General features: G+C 33.5%; 2 long non-coding RNA genes across 3 annotated transcripts in view; one reads left to right on the plus strand and one right to left on the minus strand.

The window, feature by feature from the left end:
• LOC132273447 (uncharacterized) overlaps window positions 1-20,469 on the plus strand; it is a 43,316-nt gene extending 22,847 nt beyond the window's left edge. Inside the window, exons 1-3 of one of the 2 annotated variants that reach the window (XR_009470114.1) lie at window positions 18,680-18,704; window positions 19,944-20,009; window positions 20,259-20,469. This is a non-coding gene — a long non-coding RNA (uncharacterized LOC132273447). Of the gene's footprint in view, window positions 1-18,679; window positions 18,705-19,943; window positions 20,010-20,258 lie in introns of those variants that run through there. The other variant, XR_009470113.1, reaches the window with a different exon arrangement.
• On the minus strand, window positions 9,591-12,291 carry LOC132273446 (uncharacterized). Its single transcript, XR_009470112.1, has 3 exons — window positions 12,177-12,291; window positions 10,147-10,303; window positions 9,591-9,781 (listed from the first exon to the last, which is right to left on the minus strand). It is a non-coding gene; the product is annotated as an uncharacterized LOC132273446 (long non-coding RNA).
• Window positions 20,470-24,837: the final 4,368 nt, after the last annotated feature.

The raw sequence follows: 24,837 nt of genomic DNA on the forward strand, positions 1-24,837 counted from the left end.
CAAAAAGCTGATCCATGCAAAGAATGTCATCAATGTGTCGGAAAGAATCCCGATGCACATTTATCGGAGGAAATGAAGACGTTGACGCAACACTTTGCAAAAGACCAATTGGCGATGTGGCTTCAACAAATTGTCTACAAGTGGATAAAAAGGTATATTAAAAATCACATAACCTATGCAGCACATACATCAATGTATTACTTTAAATATATGTGTCTTACCTCTCACTATGATCAGTAGGAATTGTGCATGATGCAATTACAGGCGCTGCATCTTCCATATACACATTTAGCATGGGACCACTCACTACAAGCATCACTCTAAATCTAGATTCTCCCGTCATCCTCAAAAGTTCATTCTTGTTAGATTCGGTGGTATAATATATGACTTTACCACTCATGTTTGAAGATGAACGTTGTTGTAACTCATTTATAAATGATTCATATGTTGTTGTTGTTGTTATCATAAAAGGGTCTGTGACACCGCCGATGTATATAATTTCCCCATTCTCATTTTTGTTAATTTTCCCATCAAATCGACAATAGCATATAATTTGTCTCTCATCCATTTGTCTAACTGCTTCGAAAATTGACTCATTAGTTAAAAAAAAAAAAAAAAAAAAACTAAATATGAAGTTCAAAAAATAATGAAATATAAAACAATTAAATATCATAATTATATAATGTAATTTAGAGATCTATTTACAGCGAAACACTACCAATTCCCTCAATAGGGATAGGCAGTGTCAAGATTAAACTTTTCCTAAACACACACTACAGACCTTTTTCAAATCAAAATACAACCACAAAATCAATGCCATTGATTACTAGATAATTGTATCACTATGTGTACAACAAACATATATACAATATGAGGGAATAGAGAGTTAAATGGGACAATATAAATCGAAAATAAAAAATTGAGAGTTAAATAGAGAGAGAGCAGAGTGTTGAATATTTTTCACACACATAATTTATATGTGTAAGTCTTGAAAATGGGGGAGACAAGTACAAGGGATGTTGGAATAATAAATTAATACTAAATACATTTTTTTGATAAATTAATGCTAAATACATATATTAAAAAAGCCTCATTTATAGAGTTTGCTAGCTTTTGCATCAATCCTATCATATGCATAGATGCCTAAAGACACATTACACAGAGGTATACTATACATGCCATTTGAGAAAGAGGCAACAATCTTGAATAATTCTTGATCTAAATTGAGTTATAATAATTAATTATACATAAAAACTAATTGGACTACATATGTGTTGGTGGCTTTGAATTTTAACTCCTAAATTCCTAGGTTCTGCTGAGGATTTAGTCTGCAGTCATCAAAGAGCCTTGAATATATAGCTTGAATGAAAAAAGCTACCAAAACAAATAAAATCATTCTTCTTTGGCCCTCTGACTATGTGGGCATGGAAGATTCCCGTAAATAGTCTGGTTATCTTAAAATTGAACAAATTGTTAAGTTTCAGAATTCTTTCTAATAGGAACCATTTTTTATTTTTTGTATTACTTACTTTTTCCACTTCTATTACCACCCTTCCCCATCCAAGCGACTCAGCTTGAGTGGTATCTCATGTCACTTCCAAATAAGGATTCAATTTCCATGTAAAAAATAATAGTAAAAAATTGATAAATTCTGACTCTTTTTGTAGGAGGATACAGATATATCTGATTTTACACTGTGCTTATTTTCTAACGGAGTGAATTGATACTACTCATAGCTATCGAGCAATATTGTGGTGTGTATTGGTTGTAACTGACAATGTGAATTTAAAATTTCAAATGGATATAACCATGGTCAGTATTAATGGTTTTAACTAAATTTTTATATTTCCATTAAAATGGTATCTCTCTTTGATTTTGGATCATGTGTGTGGTTATTAAATTATGTGTTGATTTGTAAGGTTGCTTTCAGATTTGGACGAAAATAAAATGAAAGTCTTGATAGTTTGTTGATGTAATGAGCTTAAAAATTTAAAATTATATGCTTTGAATATATATCTATATCAGTCCATGGCAACTACTGCTTAATGATAAATAAGTCGTGAAACTACTTTGATCATATGGAGCTTATTAGTTGCATCATGATTACTACTAGTTTTGTGTATGTGTTCCATTATGTACTAGTGAATGTGTGGTATTTAGGCCTATGGCTAGTGTGTGTGTGTTAAAATCATGTATAAACATACATATATATGACAAAGTCGTGTTATGTTTAAATATTTCAGCCCAACTCTTGTGAAAATCAGAACAAATTCATGTTGGTTTGGATGACTCCTAAAGGTTTTTTTTTTTGGAAGGTTAAACAAGTATTATTATACCATTTCTCTCATTCCTTCTCTTTCTCCTTCCAAATCGAGGTACGTTAGGGTTTTCTCTCCCCTAATGGCACACGTGTTCTATGGACCTGTATTAGAGTATAGTTCACACTATGATTCTTAAGATTGATGTGCTTATTGACGGTCTAGTGCTGTTTCAATCTCCTCCTAACAGCACTTAACATAATCATAAACTAGATTTAGCTCAGCCATTTTGTCTTGAAGTTTTTCCTCAATCTCATTGGGAAGCTATTCATGTAGTGGCTGAAATATGTTTATTTTTTTATGATCCAAACACACTCAAACAAACACCAAACAGTGACCAATAGCTAGCCGCAGAAGTTACAATAGATGTAGCTAGCCTATGACAAGTGTGTTTGTGTTAAAATCTAGGTCATACAATTCTTTTTAACAGGTGTAAATCTAGCTCCCATTCTCACGATTTGTTTGTAATTTAATTTTGTTGCTTTTGCACTCTATCTACCACTTTATGCGACTTAGTATAAAACCAAATATAAATATTAACTTACTGAATTTTTCTGTTACTATCAAATACCATTAAAGCAAAATTACAAAATTAGACCCTCCCTCACAAGAAACAAAATTTTAAGAATTTATTAATCATTCTAATCGATTGCAATAGGCTGCCAACATAGTTAATTGAGAGTCGATAATTCAAAGAGCATTTCATTTTATTTTTGTCCAAAGCTGAAAGCAACCTTACAAATCAACACATAATTTCATAATCACACACATGATCCAAAATCAAAGAGAGATACCATTTTAATGGAAATATAAAAAATTAAGATGTTTGGATACAATTGAAAATCAAAAAATAAAAGTACATGAAGCACCAGATTTAAAATTAGATTCCTCATAAGTACAAATAATTCTTTGAGACTACGCTCTCATGACTACAAATAATTCTTTGGGAGCTCCGAGAATTACTGGGGTAAAACCATGTATATCTCGATTGCGAGAAAAATATATAATGCAGCTAAAAGAGCATAGGCAGATTTAACAAAGCAATCCCCACAAAAATCTATAAACTCTACCATGTTTGAAGGCTTTTCTCTTAAAAAATACTTTAGTAGTACTACACTTATCTGTTTCCAATTGAAAACTTTAAATCACCCATTAGCTGTTTTGATTTTGATTTTGATTTTGATTTTGATTTTGATTCCTTTCCTAGTGCAAAGAGATGTAGTATCCGTATTGACCTTCACATAAAGGTGGTGTCTTTGGTTTGATTGTAGTGCCAGAGTTTTGGACCAAAAAAATTAGATCCACCTCAAAGAGAGAGAGAGAGCTCTCTCATGTAGCCTTTTCAAAACAGAGCAAAATATAAAGAAATATTGTCAGTGTTCCCTCAACCTCTTCACTCCTTATTTATGAAACCTGTCTTTCTTTATTTATTTGACATCAAAGCTTTATCAAGTGAAATTCTCAACTCAACTCACAATATTATATATATATATATATATATATATATATAATATATTTTTGGAGTAAGTGTTGTGATTCTGTACACAATAGGAGATTATTTATTATCTATTATTAGAAAATTGAACAGATAAAATGAGAAACTTTGGGAATACCCCCCCTAAGGTAGTGTGTTTAATTATGGCATTCATATTAAGTCATCAATTTAATATGTACGTTCCATAATATATTTATATATATGCACGGGTGTAGAATATATTAGATAAAAAAATAAGCATGATGCATCTTAATGTTGATATTTATACAAAAAGTAGTGTTACTCTTCAATTTAGTTCTAACTTTTATTTCTACTTTGATTCCAAATAATGCAAAGAGGTGTCATATTCTGATCTGGTATAGAGAATGTTACTCAAAACCTAATTCTCAGAAAGCTTAATTTCTCTATTAAGCTCTCCTCTTCGCACTTCTTCAGCTCTCACGGTTGTTGGGGAAGTTCTTGAAAAATCAGCAAACTCTCTCTCATCTCCCAGAGAAATGCTGCCCAGAATTGACGAGAGTGGCAGGTTTTGCAGCCCCAGAGCCGCCAGAGAGATCACCTTGTATGTCCCCCTCTTACCAATTTTTGTTTTTCTGTGTGTGTATATATATAGAGAGTCCGGGCTATTTGTTTTGGTTCTTTGATGGGTTGAAAATTGCTTGAATTTCAATGTCAGGATAATTATTTATGCGGCGTGTTTGGAGGGTTATGACCCAATTCGGCTATTCGAGAAGAGAATCAACGCCCGAAGAGGTATTAGTATTACCAATGCTATGTCTTGTTTTATGACAATATGTTTATCTTTTTGGGTTTTTCTGCATCCCTTTTGATAAAACTGAATAAGTACTTAATTTATTTATTTATTATTATTTATATAACTGGTGTTTAGATAACTACCTACTGCTTTATATTTTCTCTTTTCCATCTCGTTAGAAACTAAATAACTTCCAAAGCATCAGTCTTGGCCAGAATTTTGATCGAAATTTACTTCTTTCTTTCATTCTCTCTTTCTTTTCCCGTAAATACAATTTAGACGTAAAGGTCATATAACAGTTTTCCCATTATTGTTCATGTCTTGTATTTTCAACTGAATTTGAGCTTAGGTATAAAGCAGCTTGCACTCTTCACCGGTTAGGGGGGGGCGCGGGGGGAACTTGTGAGCATATCTAGAAATTTGCTGTTTAAACCCATTCAAATTTCATGAATAGATGGTGAAGAAATCTTTTCCATTTCTGGTCATTGCAGGGCAATATCTTAGACTAAATTTTTAAATCGTTCAAAAATGTTAACATATTCAATCAGTCTACTAAAAAGAATTATTTATCTAATTTATTCAAATGTTGGTAATTATAAGACACCAAGGCCATCACTGACATGCTCTAAAAGGCTATGTTTCCCTAGTGAAAACATTTACCAAATACTTCCAACCTTGTAAGCTAAGGCACAAATCATAGCATAACCATGAAGATTTGTTACTTAATCTCTGAGTCACAGTCCAAAGATCCAAACAGAGTAGCTTCTTCCCTTTTGTTTTATATTGAGAACTAAAATCTTTATTAGTGATTCTTAACACCCAAGATATTAATCATGAAATTATTATAAAGCATTTTCATTTAATTGAACCAAACTCAAATTTTATATGTAATTACATTTCAACCACTAAACCACAACAAATATAGTATGTATGAAAAACCTGTTTTTAATTTAATATTGTAGAACCAATACTAGTAATCTTAAACAATTCTTTTATCAAGCAAATGCAAATGGGAATGTAGATTTCACAAACATTTGATAACAAGTGTCCCTACCCAAAGACTATCACACGCATGCCTCTTTACAGTTTACATTTATTGATTGTATCATAAGGTCTCCACAACAAATGACTTATGAAGATAGGATTTAAGCTTGTTACCTTGGCACAATCTAGTTAGCTAACTAGTGAAATCCAACAAAAAGCCTGTAGGCACCAAACGTACTGCCACTTGCTTCCACATGGTCCTAGTAAATTTAAAGAACATGAATTATTTGGATTTAGGGACATTGAATCTCTACTATACACAGGCAGTCATTAACAGTACAACGTTTAAGTTTTAAGATCAGATTAATGTTCTATAAAAAAAATTCAGCAGGTAAGAATGCGTTATATTGTCGAAAAATAAAGGATATAAAACAAGAAGCTTAAAAAATGCAACCAAAACTTTCAATAACAACTGAGAGGAAGCAAACAAAAAACTCCAGCAGCCCAAGAGTACAAACAACCTCTCATAATAATCTGGGTATGACCCACCCACCTAAGAAAACCCTAATTTTAGAAAACCCAATAGCCTACAATAGGAAGAAAACACAAATTCAAGAACCATTACAACAAAAAAGCTTAAGAAACACCGAATCATCATAACTCAATACAAAATTACAGCCGGAAAAAGAAAAAAAGAAAAATTCAATTGAAACAATGAAAATGCACTGACAAATGTACGGTTTTGAAGCTCACCGAGAACCCTTGATCCCTCTTCTGAGCCAAGTGTTGCTGCACTGAAAAGAAGAGTTGGGTTTCTCAATTCCTAGAGCGATGAAGCTAAAGAGGAGAAAGGGTGGAGGGACTGGCTTAGAAAGAGTTGTTGAGAAAGAGAGAGAGCAATGATGAGAGAGAAACGGCTCTTGCACAAATAAGAGAGAGAATTCAGTGAGGGTTAGGGCAGAGAGAGAGAGGGGTTTGTTGATCGCTGCTGTTTACAGAGAAGGGGGGAGAGATAGGCTGGCATGAATGGAATGTGACGAGGAATTAGGACTTGAAAATAGGCAAGTGTATTAGGCAACAGAAATATGAAACAGTATTTTTCCATGTGCCACCTCAGCTTTTGGGTTAAACACATTTTAGAGAAACTTTGGGACTTTGACTCAGCCTCTAAGTAAATATGGTGCTCTAACCCCATTTATATGTAATAATCCCTATTTATTAATTACTGGTCTACCAACAGTCCACTGATGGCCTTTAAACTTCGCAAGTATCATTATCAGTTTGCTTCTATTGCTCCTTTTTCTTGCATTTGTAGCAACAAAAACTAGCTACCCAAAAACACCCTCTTTAATTTTGGTCACTTTGCTGTGGCTTTTAACTATATAAAATTCAAAAGGCAGGACCTCTGATTGGTTTAGAGCTGTATTTGGTTGGTTCAAAGAACCAAAAAAAAAAAAGGTTTAGCAAAATAAACAGTGCTGCTGTCCTTAGTATTTTTAGTTGTGAGATGCTTGAACTTTCTTTTCTGCCAATCTAATGGGAAATCAATTTGTTTGGAACTCCTTCACCCTTTTCATATTGGTGCTAATCAAAGAAATGCAAACTGATAACTAATGTAGGACAGAGAAAATGAGATAAAAAATTAAAAAGAATGATATTGAAGTTTAGGCGTGTTCCAAAAATCCATCAGGATCATTACTTGGTGCAATTGGATACGAGTTTTAATCTAAGAACAGACTCAGAGTTTGTCTGTCTTCCGTTTTCCTCTCTTAGCAGCTGATGTAAGCTAGACATACACGGAGTAATGCACTAAAAATAGAGGGGGGGAAAATAATTTTGGGCCATTTAACTCTTTACCTCAAGAACTGGAAAGTTAGGGCCCATCACTTGTATATTATTGAAGGAAGGATGCTGACTTTTACAATTTTTTAGGAATTTTTATTCCTCCAACTAGGGTCACATATGATTTTTTCATGCACATGGATATTCCAATTCAAATGCAAGTTAGTGATTTTCGATATAGAATTATAAATATGAATAAGGATTCTGATCCTATTTGTATCTTAATTTGGGATACTTGGAAAAGTAAAGCTTTGTGGTTTTCTGTGTAACTGAATGTACAAAATGATTGTATTTGGGGCTTTTGGCACACATATGAGTTGGGTTGCTTGTTATCTTATGTATATTATGCCTATATATTTAACATTGAACTATAATCTGATGTATGTAACAAAGGACATGCATGGAAATTTGTTTTTTATCCTGTTTAATTATTTTTTCTTCAGCAAATTCCGAGTATTTTAACTATGAAAATCCATGCTAGTGGAAAGATTGTAGGATAACATTTGGGATTTCAGTTCAGTCAACGTATAAAGAAAGCATGAACTCTTCAAAAACAAGCAAACCTAATTACAAAAGAAGAAGAAGAAAAATAAAAAATAAAAAAATAAATAAAACATTTGATTAATTAAGTATCTACTTTATGAAAATTTTGCCTTTGTTGGTGGGATAAAACTGAGTTTTAAAAATTAATTTTGTCACGTACAAGAGAACAACATTTTGTTACGCACATTTCAAACATATACAACAAACAGAGCAACAACAATCTTGATTGCAGAATAGAAATTATATATATATGATTGCATAATAGAAATTATAAGAGGAGAATATATATAAACATAACCTACATGAAAATCAGACATCCAATTGGAAAAAAAAAAAATTATAACACTAAATCAGGACCATAATCATCTAAAAAATAAACGTATGTGTGTTAAGAGGGAGAGAGTACTTACCATATTACTAGAACAACAATAAATGAATGGCAGAAGTGGAGAAGTGCTTCGCTGGGTTACAGAGAGGGCGCACCAACGACGGTTAGACGTGGAGAAGTGCTTCGCTGTTACAGAGGGGGAAAGAGAGAGGGCTTGAATGAGGGTTAGGCCTCAACGGCTACGCTTCAATCCTGTTACAGAGATGGGGGGAGAGAGAGAGGGGGCTCTTGAGGGCTCTTCACGAATGAGATGAGGGAAGGTTAGGGTTCCATGTTCGGTGATGCTGTGTTTGCCTGGGCTTGCTTCCCTGGATTTGTGATGCACGACTGTGTATTTTAGGGCAACAATGCTTAGAGTTGGGTGACTAAATTAAACGGGGGCAATAAGGTAAATGTGCTGGAATAGTGAGAAGGGCATTTTAGGCACCACAAGTTTTAAACAGTAATAATTCATGTGCCATGTCATCAATTTAGTCAACCTCATTTTTAAGAAATATGAGACTTTGACTCAGCCTCTTAGTAAATATGGAACCCTAATCCCATTTATATGTAATAATCCCTTTAGAATAAATCACTACTTTGTATGAGGTGAAATAAAAGTCAGACACTTGTTTTAATCCCCTTTACTTTTATTGGAATAGATGAATGTTTTTGTAATTTGTTTTACTCCCTTATTTAGGATTGTGTGAATCAACAAAATATTTTGGTTATGCTATATAAACTTCTTCTTGCAAAATACGGTAAATACCATTAAAAAAAAAAAAAAAAAAAAGTCCTTTTTACATTCATTTGAAACAATTTGAATTTAAAGTGACAAGAGAAATAAGAACTAATTCGAGTTTCTTATGAAGTCGCGAATAAAAATACCTCAATCAAGGTAAATATTATATCACTAGATCTTTTTTATGTATAAAGATTAAATTTTTGAAAGAAAACGAAAGTTTTGTGTTATTTTATATGCATTATTATTTTTGAATTCTGTTTTATTGGGTACATTTTCTAAATGAATTTAGTAATTTTTTTATTTCATATGAGGTAGGGTACAAAAACAACAGTGATTGTTTTGGAAAGTGTGTGTATATATATATATATTGGGTTTCAATTTAACCCGCAAGAGTATATATATCAAATGAACCAGGTGGGCTCAATTCCATTACAATTCATGTGTAAAAAGAAATCGTTTCTTTACAATTCCATTACAATTCATGACAGAACAGTTTCTTCCATTTCTCAAAAATTTCTCTCTAAAAAATCAATTGACTCGCAATATAGAGGATGTGACATTCATTATACCGCCAAAGAATAAGAGTGGGGATGGTGAGGAGCTGATAGATATCTGCACATGAGCTTTCGTTGATGAATATTCGACTCATAAATCAAAGCAGTCTGCTGGTTTGCCGCCTTGATGGCCCTCCTGGAAAGAGCTTCATTACCCATCCCAACACCCTTTCCACCACCTAGTTAGAAGGACAAGCAAATTATCATATTTAAAACTAAATTAAGGATGCATAGAGAGACCTACATATTACCTATATATGCAATCCTCAAACATTCTTCACTCTCAAGGATGTTCCACAAACAAGGACAAGCTGAATACATATTGTACATCACATTTTTACATGTAGTTTTGCTTTACTGTGTTAAGCTGACCTAAATATTGACTGCTCAAACCAAATATTGAGCCCCGAACAACTATTGACCATTTTAAGGTTGTTAACACTTCCATCCGCACATTTTTTACACATGATGCAGTTTAAAACTTTTTGGCCCCACAAACAATTTCCATTCTAAACAAGTAATTACTTGCTAATAGATATGGTACCTCATCACCTTCATCCGCATAAGCAGTGTTGTCATGCATGGTCTGGGGATCCTCCTGTCTTCTTGCAGGGACACTCATGTGCCATACTTTGAGCAGTCAAAAGTTCTAATTTTTGTGTTTGAACTTCGAGTTTTCGGGACAACTCCATGTTCAATTCCTTCAAAAATAAAAAAATAAAACAACAAAAACAAAAAAAACAAATTACTTACTGAAAAAAAAAAATTTAAATAAAAAAGACAAGACAAACAACAAAATTGTAAGAAAAATTGGGAACCACTAAAAGTAATTTTGAGGTAGATAGTTAACCATGTCATTAGGCTCAAAAACTAAATGATAATGAATCAATTCCATGAGTTCAAAATAAACTTCCCATTAGAGGGAACTCAGATCGAAAATATTTGATTGAAGGACATTTATGAAAGTATATGTATCAATAATTTTCCAAAACCTAGGAAGCAAAGCAATGAACTACAGACAGAGATAGTCAACTAACATCGAAAAGGAAATGGGTAATTATTCCTTCAAATTTCCAATCCAAATAAATAAATAAAAATTTTAAAAAAAAATTACAGCTAACAATAATGACAACCTCCTAGCTGTTTAGATCTTGCGAAAGCACTATGTCAGTATTATAATCAATATTAGCTAAAGTTGTTCAAAATTGCATTAGCTATAAATTACCTTTCAAATCCCATATATGGGAGAGTAAAGAAGTTTAAACCTTTAGTAATATATTACTAGTAATACTTTTTTATTTTTATTTATTCATTTAATTACTTTCTGCCGACAATAGTGTTGTCGAGCCATATAGAGAACTCCATAGTCCATCACCCGATGGCCCCCTTCCCACATGCACCCCACAGTTACCAAGAATTTTATCCATGCTATTTTGGGTACACAATCTCTTAAATAAGCCTTGCAACCTTCCTTGCAGGCATCACTGAAGACTGTTGTGAGGCATCTTGTCCAATGGTACCTTGTAGCCCATCACTATCTCGTTTAGGAGAATTCGATACTTCTACAACTTGATGTGCGGCTATCATCATGATCCACTTCGGGGAACGACCTGTCAGCCTTCTGTGTGACATTCATGGACACTGGCTGGCCGTACTTGTGATGATTCCCAAGGATCTGGTATGACCACTTGGGTCTACTTTGCCACGATGTATCATAGTCCTCCGTCATACATGGATGTATCATAGTCCTCCGGGATCCTATGAAAGCTTGGCTTGGTTTTTAAAGTGCAAGGCTCACCAAGGTGACCTTTCCCAAAGATTTGGACCTGACTGAAGTAGAGACATCCCTTATTTTCCGGAGGACAAATGCCTTCACAAGGAGGCAATGCCATACTAGACCACCTCAACTATTTAAGGCTACCCCCAATGGACTACCCCATGGAGGTCTCCCATTAGACTGACTGCCAGAAGCTTGCTCAAAAATCTTGCCAACTCAGGGTCTATTATATCACCGTAAAAGTACCCATATGGCTGCAATGTTGAGTCTACCAAGTCCTAATCAAAGAGCCACAGTGAATGTGGCAGCATATTATTGTGGTGGAGAAAAAAGCCAGGACTGAGGAGACCCCACATCAACTGAGCTGTGCTTGCTCTCATGTATTATAAATGGACCTCTACCCTCCATAAGAGGGGAGCTTAGACCTGGTTAAGAACCCAGCATCCAAGACCCAAAATTTACTTAACTATACACTGTTTAGGTTCCCAGCAAAGCCTTGACCTAGTGGAGTCGGTGGTGATAGTAATGACCACTCTCGCTCTTTATTAGTCAACTCCCACCTAGACTAAGGCCTCTTCAATTTTACATGTAGTATCTCCATCTCTTAGCATCAACAAGAACTCAAATTGGTTTAGGGGAAATACTTTCCTGCCCATCCAACTGGTGCAAAGAAAATCACTCTTCTACTCATTTAACGCCTTGAACATTGACTGCCTTTTTGCATCAAAGTAAAAAAATACTCAGTTATATAACCATTGACGCTTCATTATGTACAGTACTGCTAAGATTAAAATTACCTTCAGCTTAGAACTTTGAGATGATTCAGTTGACAGGGCTTGCATCAATCCTTCTTTCTCCAACACTAACTGCCGCCACTAATGACTTCATTTATACTAGCATAATGAGTTATCCAATAATTGCAAGTAAAGATGCAAAGTAAAGAGAACTTCGTTATGTACACTTGCACGACATGTATTTACACATTCATCGGACGTGCTGAATAAAGTTGATGCCTGTACCAACAAAAGAACAACACCCATTATCCTAAATTTGAATGGGGCCAAGCAGGACATACATAGGCATGAAATGATATCACATTCAAAGTTAAATCACCAAATTGCTCAGCACATCGATAAATTCATATAATACACGCTCATTAACCACAAAATTTTAATAGGGGCTACCAGAATTTTGGGCACTCTAGTACAAGTCATATCCATTTAAAATCTCGGCTAACAAACTTGATTGGCAATCCAACTAGCCAGCATCATTTTTATTTTTTTTTTTTTTTAAAAAAAAAAAAAAAAAAAAAAAAAAGGGTTTTGAAGACAACACCTGAAAACTATATGTAAATGTTAACAACCATATATTCCAAAAGCTTAAGTTGTTAGAGAGGGTGTAACTTTAATATTTATATCCTTCAACACGCCCCCTCACGTGTGCCTTTTTTTAGTCTAACACGAGCTTTTCAATTTTTTAATTAAAGTAATGGTGAGGTTCGAACTCGAGACATTTGGCTCTGATATCATGTTAACAACCATCTACTCCAAAAGCTTAAGCTGTTGGAGAGGATATAACTTTAATATTTATATCCTAACAAAGAGTAAATATACAAGTGAAGCAAGGTCATTCTTGGATGTATTTTGGATGTTTCGTGAAGAACTATTACCCTTGAGCATCAGAATTCAGATAGTGACTTATCCATGGAAGATGACGGTGACTTATCCATGGGGTCCATTGGGTATGCCTTGTTCCTCTAGAAGGTTGATTGAGGCTTGGAGAGGTGTCTTTGTTGGGGCTCTCATTCGGGATGCTTGGAGGGCTACCCCTCTTTTGGTTTGGTGGTGCATTTGGCTCGAGAGAAATCGGAGATATTTTGATGGAAAGGAGAAACTTATTTCTATGCTTAAGTTCTTTATTATTTCCACTCTTTTTTTGTTGGATTTTAGGAAGAGATTATAGATCAATTGAGGAGATTATTATTTTTTTGGCCTCTTTGAAGGTTTAAGGCGCCTTTTGGCCCTTGTGTTTCTTTGGGTACCGCTCCCCTTTTGAGCGTTTTCAATAAAATCTTACTTATCAAAAAAAAAAAAAAAAAAAAAAAAAAAAAAAAAAAAAAAAAAAAAAAAGAGTAGTTCTAAGAAAAACACAAAGCTAACCCAAATTGTTTAACCTTACATAAAGAAAAAAATTATAAAAATAAAAAATTAACAAATAAGACATTATCTTACATATAGAGGAATGGTATAGGAAAAAACGAATCATTTAGCCAATAAAAATACATGGAAGAAGGATTTTTTTAATTGGAGTATTCATCAAAAGGAATGAACAGCAGTACCTTTGGGAACAACTACTTTGATCAATTACTTGCCATCAGCAGCACATATAAATTCTTTATATGATTCCAGGCTTACAGTTAAGTTTCTAATATGTGGTCTTTATAATGCATTCGCACTGTTAATCTCTTATCTCCATATACTCTTGTTAATGTAGACAAATTCAAGATGGCAATCATTGCCAATAAGTGAGGGACGACCATAAAACCCCAAAGAAAATGCCCGAGACCTGATCAAGGGGAAATATTTCTATTTTGATGATGAAATCTTAAGAAGCATAGACACTTATGACAATATTTACAGAATGTTGGCAACTAGAGATTTTGAACAATCATCATGTTCCTGGATAATCTAAAGGAAAATAAATATAGGAACTTTTTACTGAATTGAATCACAATATAATTGATTGTTCTTAAAATAAAGAAAGTTGAGGGGGTGAAAACATGAGACTGAATAATTGAGATGTAATTGCTCTTAATCTCTTAGTCATCAAACAAAATTTGTTATAGAGATTCCTTCATACTCTTTTTTTTTTTTTTTTTTTGATAAATGACTCCTTCATACTCTTTTTATCCTATTCTTTAATAACATTTCCTACTAGTATGACTAAAATTTGATAGGTAAGCACAATAAGCTGCTAACCTTCTTGTAAAGCCTCAATAGTTGACTGCAAATCTTGACGCTCTTTTTCAAGGCTTGACATTTTCTTTCTGCAAGATTCAACAGGGAAAGGCTATAGTAAAATATCTAAAAAATATATAAGGATAAGTTACGAGGAAATAGCACAAAAATAAACACTCCCTTCTCCTCCTATAGCATGTCATACAAGCAAGGATGATCATATTTATTAAAAATAAAAATAAAAAATAAAGAATTCTCACACTCCTTAATTACAAGCCATTACCAAACTAATTATGCATATTTAAGACGAAAAAATCTCAACTCAAAGATTTATCCCAACTTTTGAGACATGAATCGTGTTTCATCATTTCTCAATTTCTATTCTAGGGTTGTAATCTTAGTTAAACAATATGCTACCATGTCTTTCCTTTCAATCTTAAAAAGGATTAAATTGTGTCTTTTCCTTCCCTAAAATGTTAACAAAATGTCTAGCTTTACATATAGCTCACAAAATGAAAATAAAAGCTTCTTTATAAAAAGCTTTAGGCAATTTCCTCAGTTCACAAAAGAAACGGATTACTCAGACACAAAAATCTTTACAAAAGCAACAAAAATTGGAGGAAATGAAGATGGAGATCACAAAAAAATTTAAAAATTTAAATAAATATAAAAATAAAATTACTTTTAAGAAGGTAATGCATACTTAAATGAAGAAATTTCAGCTTGTGAGTTCTCCAGTAGCCTCTCCAGTTTTAGCTCACTTGACCTCAGTCTGAGTGTCTGCACAAAAATATTAGATAGTAAAAAAAATAAAAATAAAAAATAAAAAAGAAGAAGAAGAAGAAGAAGAAGAAGAAGAAGAAAAAGAAAGAAAGAAAAAAAAGAAAAAGGAAAAAGACCAGACTATGGTTAATATGATGTATGAAAAGGTTTGTTCAACCAGTAAAGAAAAGAATACTCTATTGTAAATTACAAAGACCATTTTGCCCTTAGGGGCTTATTTGGTCTATTTTTGATCTTTTCTTCCACGTTCGTTCTCGTTGAGTTCATTGGCCTCATGGAAGGTCACTTTGGCGTCTTAGAGATGCATTGCATCTCTAGAGACTTGGTTTCTGTTTTCACTTTTACATTCGGATCCGTTATTGGGTCAAATTTCGATTCATCATAAGACGCACTAGCTTGAAAAAAACCAGAGCCGTCACACAATGATATTTCATGCTCTGAGATAGTGTGCCGATAATCCAAATGCAGTTGGCCCGGGTGATCTACCAGACGGTGCCGAGCCGGGTGACGACGATGATGGCACGTGCCCGAATGACAATGATGGAAATGATGGCGACAGCAATGATGGCGCCGACCTGGAGGACGACCCGGGTGAGGACCCATGGGATGTGACCATCTATTTGGGGTATAAATATTATTTTTTTGTTTTTGTTTTTATTTTTTTCTTTGTTTTTTAATGTTTATCTTAATTTTTCAGGTTGGTCGACCCAGTTGGAACCCGATCAGAAACAATCATCTGCTGGTGGACAACCTTGAACTCATAATAGGTTATAAGCAGATTTGGCTAATAATCTCCAACATGTTGAACCGATCATGTAGGAAATTGCCATGCTAACAGAGCAAGTAAACTACTTAAGGATGAGGACAGTTGATTTAATGGAGAAATTAAATGTAGGAAGTGTGATAAAGATGACTTCGTTGTTTGATGTAGTGGATCTGGTTGATTCAGGTGAGAACCACAATATCCCCTCCCATTTTAACCTCAAATTATGCTATTTAATTTTTGAATCAACAACTCTGAGTCTCACAGGTCTCTGAGTCTCACAGGTCTGGAAGGACACAGCTGGCACATACACTCTGCGTTTCTACACAGGTTCATTTTTTTACTCTCTCAGTTTGACATTAGTATTATGAAGTATGGGCTGGGTTTCACTTATAAATTTGCCCAGCCCAGAGCCCAGTTATATTATATGTTCTAGCAATGCAATTTTTATGAAATGTGTGGCTAGGCTTTAATTGTAAATTTGCCCAGCCCAGAGCCCAGTGATATTATATGTTATAGTAATGTAAGTATTATGAAGTGTCGGTTGGGCTTTAATTTTAAATTTTCCAATTTGCCCAGCACAGAGCCCAGTGAAATTTTATTTTCGTCATTTTCAAATTGTGGACTCAGTGGTTATTCCATATCGACTTGATTTCTCTTAAATAGAACTTAAAGCCCGCCAGGTTTTCTTCACATCATACCTTATAAGTAATGATACTATGTTGGCAAATATCTAACACAACTATATTTCATGCTCTGATATAGTTTGCTTCTAATCCAGATGCGATCGGCTCGGGTGATCTACCAGACGGTGCCGAGCCGGAGCCCGGATGACAATGATGGAGATGATGGCGACGGCGATGATGGCGCCAACCCAGAGGATAACCCATGTGACGACCCATGGGATGGGACCATCTATTTGGGGTATAAATGTTAGGACAATGCTCGGGTCCTCCATCTAGGAGGAAGAACTTCTTCCTCCATTTGATGTGGTCCAATATTATTGAAACATGTGTCTAAAAAATAAATTAAAGATAGACCATACCCATTCTTTACAGGTTAACCGTTTTTATTTCCCTTTTCTTTTTTTCTTTTTTATTCCTTCCTTTCTCTCTCCACCGCAAAACAATTCTCTCTCTTCTTCTTATTCTGTTGGTCTCATAGCAATGCAAATCTCAATTAACTAAACATAGAGAAAAAAACAAAAACTCATAATTCTTAAGAAAATAACAAATAATAATCATTCATTGTCCAAACTCGCTCCATAAATAAATAATTATTTTCAACTCCAAAGCAAAATAATCATTCACTTTTTAGTAAAGAGAAAAAAATATCAAAATTCTATAGAAATCATAGAAGAAAAAATTATTATTATTATTATTATTATTATTATTATTATTTTGCCATTATCATGTTTTGCATGAATTTTATTAATTTTTGTATTTATGATTGTCTATATGTAATATTGGATTGCTAGGCATACTACCCTATGCATTGATAAAATTCCATAAGTAATCAAATTGAAAGTGATGAAAATAAAGACAAAAAATTTAAAAAGACCCGTTAACCAAGCAATAAATAAACAAATTATATATTAGATACACACCGAATTCTTGACTAAAACTTTTAAGTTTTTAAAAGTAAATATATATATATATAGTTTTCTGTTATAGTGTTTCGTGTGAAATTATAAAGATTTTACACTTATTGAAGACTATACACCTATGGTATAAAGCCTCACACTAAGGGTTTTAAAATGGAGGCAGCCACAAGCAGTGGAGGAAAGTGGTGGCAGCAAGTAGTGCAGGGTGAAAACTAGGGTTTCAGATAGAGGTTGGATATGGAGATGGAGAGAGATTTGCTTTGTCGTGAAGAGAGAAAGGAAGACAAATGATAGTGTTGTAAAAAAATAAAAATAAAAATAAAATAAAATAAATAAATAAATAAATAACAATTTAACCCCTAAAAAATAGGTAATCCCCATCTTTAATTTTTTTATTTTTTATATATTTTTTTTTTAGACTGACGCATGTTCCAATGGCATTGGATCACATCAGATGGAGGATGAACTTCATCCTCCTAGATCGAGAACCCAAGCATTGTCCTGAATATTATTTTGTTGTTTTATTTTTATTTTTTCCTTCGCTTTTTTAATGCTTATTTTAATTTTTTAGGTTGGCAAGGGTAGATGTAAGGGTGGACAAATTTGTTTTTTACTATACTAATTTTTTGCTTAGCCCAAAAAAAAAAAAATAATAATAGTATTAGCCCACCCCACAATCAAGCCCAAGTCAACTCAGCCACCATATTAAAATCAAGGCCCAAGCCAAATAAACCCAGGGCCAACCCTGACCCAAAGCCACAATGGAGCCTCAAAATATATAGGCCCATGGTGGATGATAGGCCACCAGAAAATATATATATATTTTTAGGGCAAGTCATTTCGGCCTCCCCAATCCCCTCTTATTTTTTGGGCAAACATTCCAGCCTCCCCAATCGCCTCCATCTCGCTTCTTGTTCTCAACTCTCTCTCTCTCTCTCTGCGCAACTGCAAACTACAAAATCTACGAGATTCAGAAGTTCAAAACCCATATGTTTCAGTTTATCTATCTACTGCAAGAATCAAAAGTTCAAAACCTTTTACCTATATCAAAACCCATATCGGCATAACATTTCAGATTGTTCAAAAAATCAAAACCCATATCTTTCAGTTTCCATCGCTCGCTGTTCCTGTTCGGGTTTGCCGTTCTCAAGCTTCAGCCACTGGCGCGCTGTTTCCCAACTGTCAAGCTTGCTCCCCCTCTCTCTGCAACTGCTAACTTGTATGTATGCGTTTTGTTTTAATTTTTTTTCTAAATCAACTAATCAAGGTCTGTATTCTGTAATTCTTGTTTTGCAAACTAAATCCTATTTGGTGAAATTTTTTATGATCTTTTTTATATAATTTTTTTTTTTTACAATATAAAGTAACGAAATTTGCATTGCATTTTGAGGTAATCATTGCAGGTAATCACGTAATCTACATTTTATTTCAGCAAAACAAATATATATATTTTTATTTCTATAACTTCTATTTGAAAATTTGAATCTGGGCATGAAAAAAAAAAAAAAATCTGAATTGGATTAGAAATCTGCAGAGATTGAATCTGTAAGAATTTTTATCAACATGCCAAGCTTTTTGAAGATAGAAATCTTTTCAGAACGAAAAAAAAAAAAAAAAAAAAAAAAAAAAAAAAAAAAAAAAAAAAACCATAACAAGAACTTTGACAAGCAAAAGTACTTAATATAGGGTAAACTCTAAAGTTTCTTCTTGAAAATTAAAATACTCACAAAAAACATGCTTTTTAGTGAGTTCCATAGTGTTGGAAGGGGCTTTCCATGAACTACCTCACACTCTACTTCCACTAGTAGACTCTCAAATAGGATTAGTAAATTCTTCAAAAGAAGAGATAGGGTACTGAGTGATGAATTGTTCATAAATAAATTGGTAATTTTTTTTTATTAATTGCCCAAATAGGATTTTCTATGCCTTAATCAGTCAATTGTCTAAAGAAATATTGTTAGTTAACTAAAATTGAATTAAACAATAGTTGATTTTGGTTGATATATTTTGATTTAGCTGGATCCGCCCATGTGATGCTAATAATGTTTTGTTTCACATAGAAATACAATCTGTGTAATGCACGATTGATATATTCAATCTTTTTGCCATATTTTTATTTTCAAATTTTGCTTTTTGATTTTCTTTTGTTATTAGAATGCAGAATATTAGGATATTGATTTGTTAATTTTGAAGATTATTCCTAAATGATGCATTGTACTTTGTTATTAGATTAATTTAACATAAGAGCTGAGTATAATATGTGCTAATCACACCTATATGTAATCACACCTCTTTCTACGGATAGGTCTCCAACATTTTAACTGAAAGCATAGTTGGGTTGGGTTGATACACGATACAAATACTACTTAGATGGTGGTGTTTTAATTGTTATAAGTGAGATTGTGAAACATATTCCTCACAACTTTTCCTCACAACTTGAGTGTTTTTTTATTTTTAGGGTTAGCATTGGGCCTTAACATTTAGCAAGAACAAGTTTCAAGAAACATGTCTCCTCAGTCATCAGGTAACAAATTATCTACTTTTTCTAAAATTTTAATTGGCATTTTTAGCTATTGGTTATGTTTGTTTATTCATGTTTTACATACTAATTTTTTGTTTTTGTTTTTGTTTCTACACACATGTATATAATATTGTTATGATGTGATACTCGAACAATTTATTAATGGGAAGTTTAGTTTTCAATTTCAGAATATATGTTTTACAAGTTTATTAACGCTTTTAAAACTTTTCCTCTTTTGTCCTAATAATATAGGTCTCTTTTCTGACAGAAGAGAGTTTATGGGAATGGGTGGAGTGGGCAAAAAAAATAGGTCTGTTTTTTTTGCCTAGCTAATTGAATTATATAAATCATCCTACCGTTGTAGCAGTGATTTTTGTTTTTGTTTTTGTTTTCTTCATTTTTTAATGTTAATCTTAAATTTTCAGCTTGGTCGACCAAGCTTTTACAGGAACGAAGTATTCTATGTCTATAATGAGTGCTATTCTTCCCAAGTGGGACAGCAAATCATTGTCACAGCACGCAGGTTAGGTCACGTAGATGTGATTACTGTCGATTTTTTTTACCCGTGTTGAATGTTCATACTTAGTGTTTTATTTCTCTTCATAAGAATAGCCTAGTGTTAGATTTAGAATAAATCACTTTACTCCGTATGAGAGTGAAATAAAAGTCAGACACTGGTTTTAATACCCTCTACTCTCTTAGAATAGATGAATGTTCATGTAATTTGTTTTACTCCCTTATAGTTTTATCCCCTTATAATCAGGATTATGTGGATCAACAAAACCTTTTAGTTATGCTATATAAACTTCTTCCTGCAAAATACGGTAAATACCATTAAAAAAAAAGTGAAGTTACAAATCCGGTATCGACTATAAGTAATAATCACTATTATCTCCGTATCGACTCAAGTTGTCTCAAATAGCAGTTAAGGGGCAACAGGTTATCATACTACCGTATAAGTAATAATATCTGGGAGGAGAAAGCTATGTGCTATAGTGTGCTGATGATCCGAATGACCTACCGGTTCAAGATCCAAATCCGTTCCCGGTACAGAATCCAAATGTGATTTGCCCGGTGAATATTCCAATTGTAGTTGGCCCGAATGACAACAACCACCCCAATGACAACAACTACCCAGATCCATGGGGATTCGACCTTCTCTTTGGGGTTAACTGCTTTTTTGTTTTTGTTTTTGTTTTCTTCGTTTTTTTAATGTTGATCTTAAATTTTCAGGTTGGTAGACCCAGCTGGAGCAGGATAAGAAACAACTGTCACATGGTCGACAACTTGGAGTTGAGGCGGCATAGGCTGGAGGCCGACTTTCCCAATCACCCCGAAGAGGCTGAGCTCATGGAGTGGGAGATACTTGAACTCGGACATCAAGCAACAGGACTATTACTCTTATGGAGTCTATGAGCTTGGAAGGTGTCATCAAGATGACATCAATGGTAGACGTAGTTGGTCTGGGGTAGCCATTGACCATGAGTGGGATCATGAGAGGATTTACAGGTTTATGATGGGTAACATTGTCCCTCCCCAGGTGGGACAGCAAATCATTGTGAGAGCAGACATAGAAGGTCACGTAGGGCATATCACTTAGTAAGACTTTGAAGAACATCATTTTTTTTCCTTTGTTGAATGTTCATCCTTAGCCTAGTGTTACATTTAGAATAAATCACTTCTTGTACTCTGATTGAGGTGAAATAAAAGTCAGACACTTGGTTTTAATCCCCTTTAATTTTATTGGAATAGATAAATGTTTTTGTAATTTGTTTTACTCCCTTATAATTAGGATTAGGATTATGTGAATCAAAAAAATGGAGAGTTTATACTATTTCAACTATAGCCCATTAGTGAAAATATGAACTCACTTCAACTGGAACCATAGTATAACATTTGTATCTCATTTATTCATTTGCATCGCCAAATGGCCAACGAACGACATAATCATTTTCGTATCTCAAATATTCATTTGCATCACCTAAAGAGCCCAATGGTATGACAAAGATGATAAGAGTCCGAGTCCCACTAATTTCATTAGTTAGAACATGTGGAAGAGTAGAAATGACAAATGGTTTAACCACAAGGTTTCATCTTTTGTTGATATTTTATAAAGGTATAACAAGTCAAGTCCACACATATAAGCCCATGACTTTCTCCATCCAGATTCAATGTGATATAAGAACATGTAATATTTTTTTCTCACTCGAACACCCAACGCACTCGTTGCATCAAACCAACTTACCTATCTAGCATAAACCCGAACACTTCCCAAGCAAGCGCTTGGAATGACACTACACACATCCACCCATATAAGCCCAAGACCTTCCTCTACGAACATGATGTGAGACCAAAAATAAATAAATAAAATAAAAAATCCCCTTTAAAACAGGGCTTTTCAAAACTTGCTGAATTCAAAGACGAAATTTATCAGGAACATAAAATCATCAATCAATTTTTGACCTTTGATCCTGAAATGGATGCCTCCCCCAACTAAAAAGCTCGAGTTTGAATATTAATACAGCTTTCAATCCATCATCATCATACTAGTGGGAGCTTTATTCTTAAATGGATTACGTAACCAGAACCATTCGAATTGCACATCTATTCTTACGAAACATCAAGTCCTCATTTATGATTGAACTGTTGATACTGTAAGTAGGAATTTAGTTTTTGAAGAACAAGGGCTACTCTAATGTCATTCTCGAGGGTGACTATAAAGGAGTTATGTCTTTCTCTCCATCTAATGTTTTATAGTTAGCTGTGGTAGAAATTGTCACGGAACACAAAAAACGTTGTTCGAAGAATAATCACAGACAATCACACCAAAAAAAAAAAAAATTCACACACAAATCACAATAACACAAGATATACGTAACTCACCCAAAACTTAAGTCTATATTTACGGAGCATACTAAACAAATTCCACTATGAAAAAGACGAAGAATTACAAGGAAATTTTTTTTTTTTTTTTTTTTCTTAATCTCTCTCAATTGTTCTTTGTTGTTAGCACAAAAAAATCCAGTCAATTCAAGTGAATCCCTCATACCTAAAATCTGGTTAGGGTTATAGACTAAGGAATACACCTTGCTTTACAAGACTTGCCTTATGTAGAGTCTGAAACCAATATGGAAATCATTTTTACAACTTTCCAGGGAACGTTTGCACCCGTGGTATATTGACGTACTGCCTAAATGTAACCGGTTCTATGCATTGTCGCAGTAGCCAAAACCAAATATGCAACACCACACGCGAAACTGGTTTCGTGTAGCCATGTAGACACCAAAATCAGCAAATTTGAATACCTTAATTCTTCACGTAATCATGATCTCTAATACCCCTAATTTCTGAAATTTTATTTAAGTATTTTAATTACATTTTTATTTAATTACATGGCTATTTGCTTATTTGTTTTTATATTAAATTATGTGTTTAATTGATTATTTGTTTTACTTAATTGTTTTAATTGAGTTAATTAAATTATTTATGTTAACTAATTGTATATGTGTATTTTGTTTGAGTTCATGTGAGGTGTTTCTGTAATTGAATTGTTTTTAAATGTTTAATTGTGTTAGTTAAATGATTTGTTTATTTATTTTATTGTTTATAGATTTAGTTTGTAACCCATGGACCAACTAGATGAGTCTTGGACTATTTGAGTGGAATCCTAAATGGGTTGGACCAGTGACGGACCCAGAAAATTTTGTGAGGGGTGCGGACTTTTAATTTGTAGGGGCAAACTTATATAGTGGATCCATTTTTATAATTTCAATTGGGTTTTTCATAAAATTTTAAAAATGTAAAGTATAAAATGCAAAAAATAAATAAATAAATAAATAAAAATTAGTGGGGCCAAATTGTAATTTTAGTGGCTGTGATACCCCCTAATTTCGGAACACGGGTTGATCAAGTCCGCGCACAAAATTAGGGAATATCAAAACAATTAAAGTATTTAAACAAGCACGGATTACAAAATGAAATAAAGAATAAAAGAAAACGCTGAAAGAATCCAATTAATAGTAAATCCATTAATTACTTCCAAATGGTTACAACTCGGGAATCCCGTAACTCAAGGACCCCTTAACCAAAAGTTACTATTTAGAATTTCAACCAAAAAAATACTAATATCAACTGAAACAAAACTAATATCCTACTTTTAAATAAATAGAAGGAATGGATAAGTCCTCCAACCGCGGATCCTCAACCTTGAGACTTGACTTTCTAACAACCTGAAAAATAAATCGCGGGTTAAACCTTACGAGCAAGTTCCCTCTACCAAGCCTCTGAAAACCAATAAACAGATAATCTTTACCAAAACCATCCCTAATTAAGCTTTAACTTTAATATATGACGCTACAAATATATATAAATACTTATATATATAGTACAAGAATCCTATCTGTTAATAGGGCATTAAATTGTCAAAATCACCCACCAATAATTAATTTTCAGTCATACCTAGACCAAGCCCCCCCTTTTTATAATTTTCTCATAAAGTAAACCCCACTCACCTTAACTCCATCCTAAACAGTAATTTAGTCATCTAAACATATAGCAATTTAAATATGCACCGGCAAATCAACCATGCCATTTATAAATATATTTATTTATATACTAGCAATTCAACCATGCTTCCTTCAATACATTTACTTTTACAATTAATTAGCAATTCAACCATGCTTCCCATATATGAAATTTATTCATAACCAATAAGGCAGTATATCAAAGCCTTTGGCAACTCATCCATGCTTACAATTCAACCATGTACTAACTTTAAACTTAACTCTAAGTATAATTATACATAGACTTCACATGCATATAATAAGCATGT

This window comes from Cornus florida, unplaced genomic scaffold, assembly GCF_030987335.1.
Source record: "Cornus florida cultivar Cherokee Brave unplaced genomic scaffold, ASM3098733v1 CherokeeBrave_3.0.0_Hap2_Chr09, whole genome shotgun sequence".
Taxonomy (NCBI): Eukaryota; Viridiplantae; Streptophyta; class Magnoliopsida; order Cornales; family Cornaceae; genus Cornus; species Cornus florida.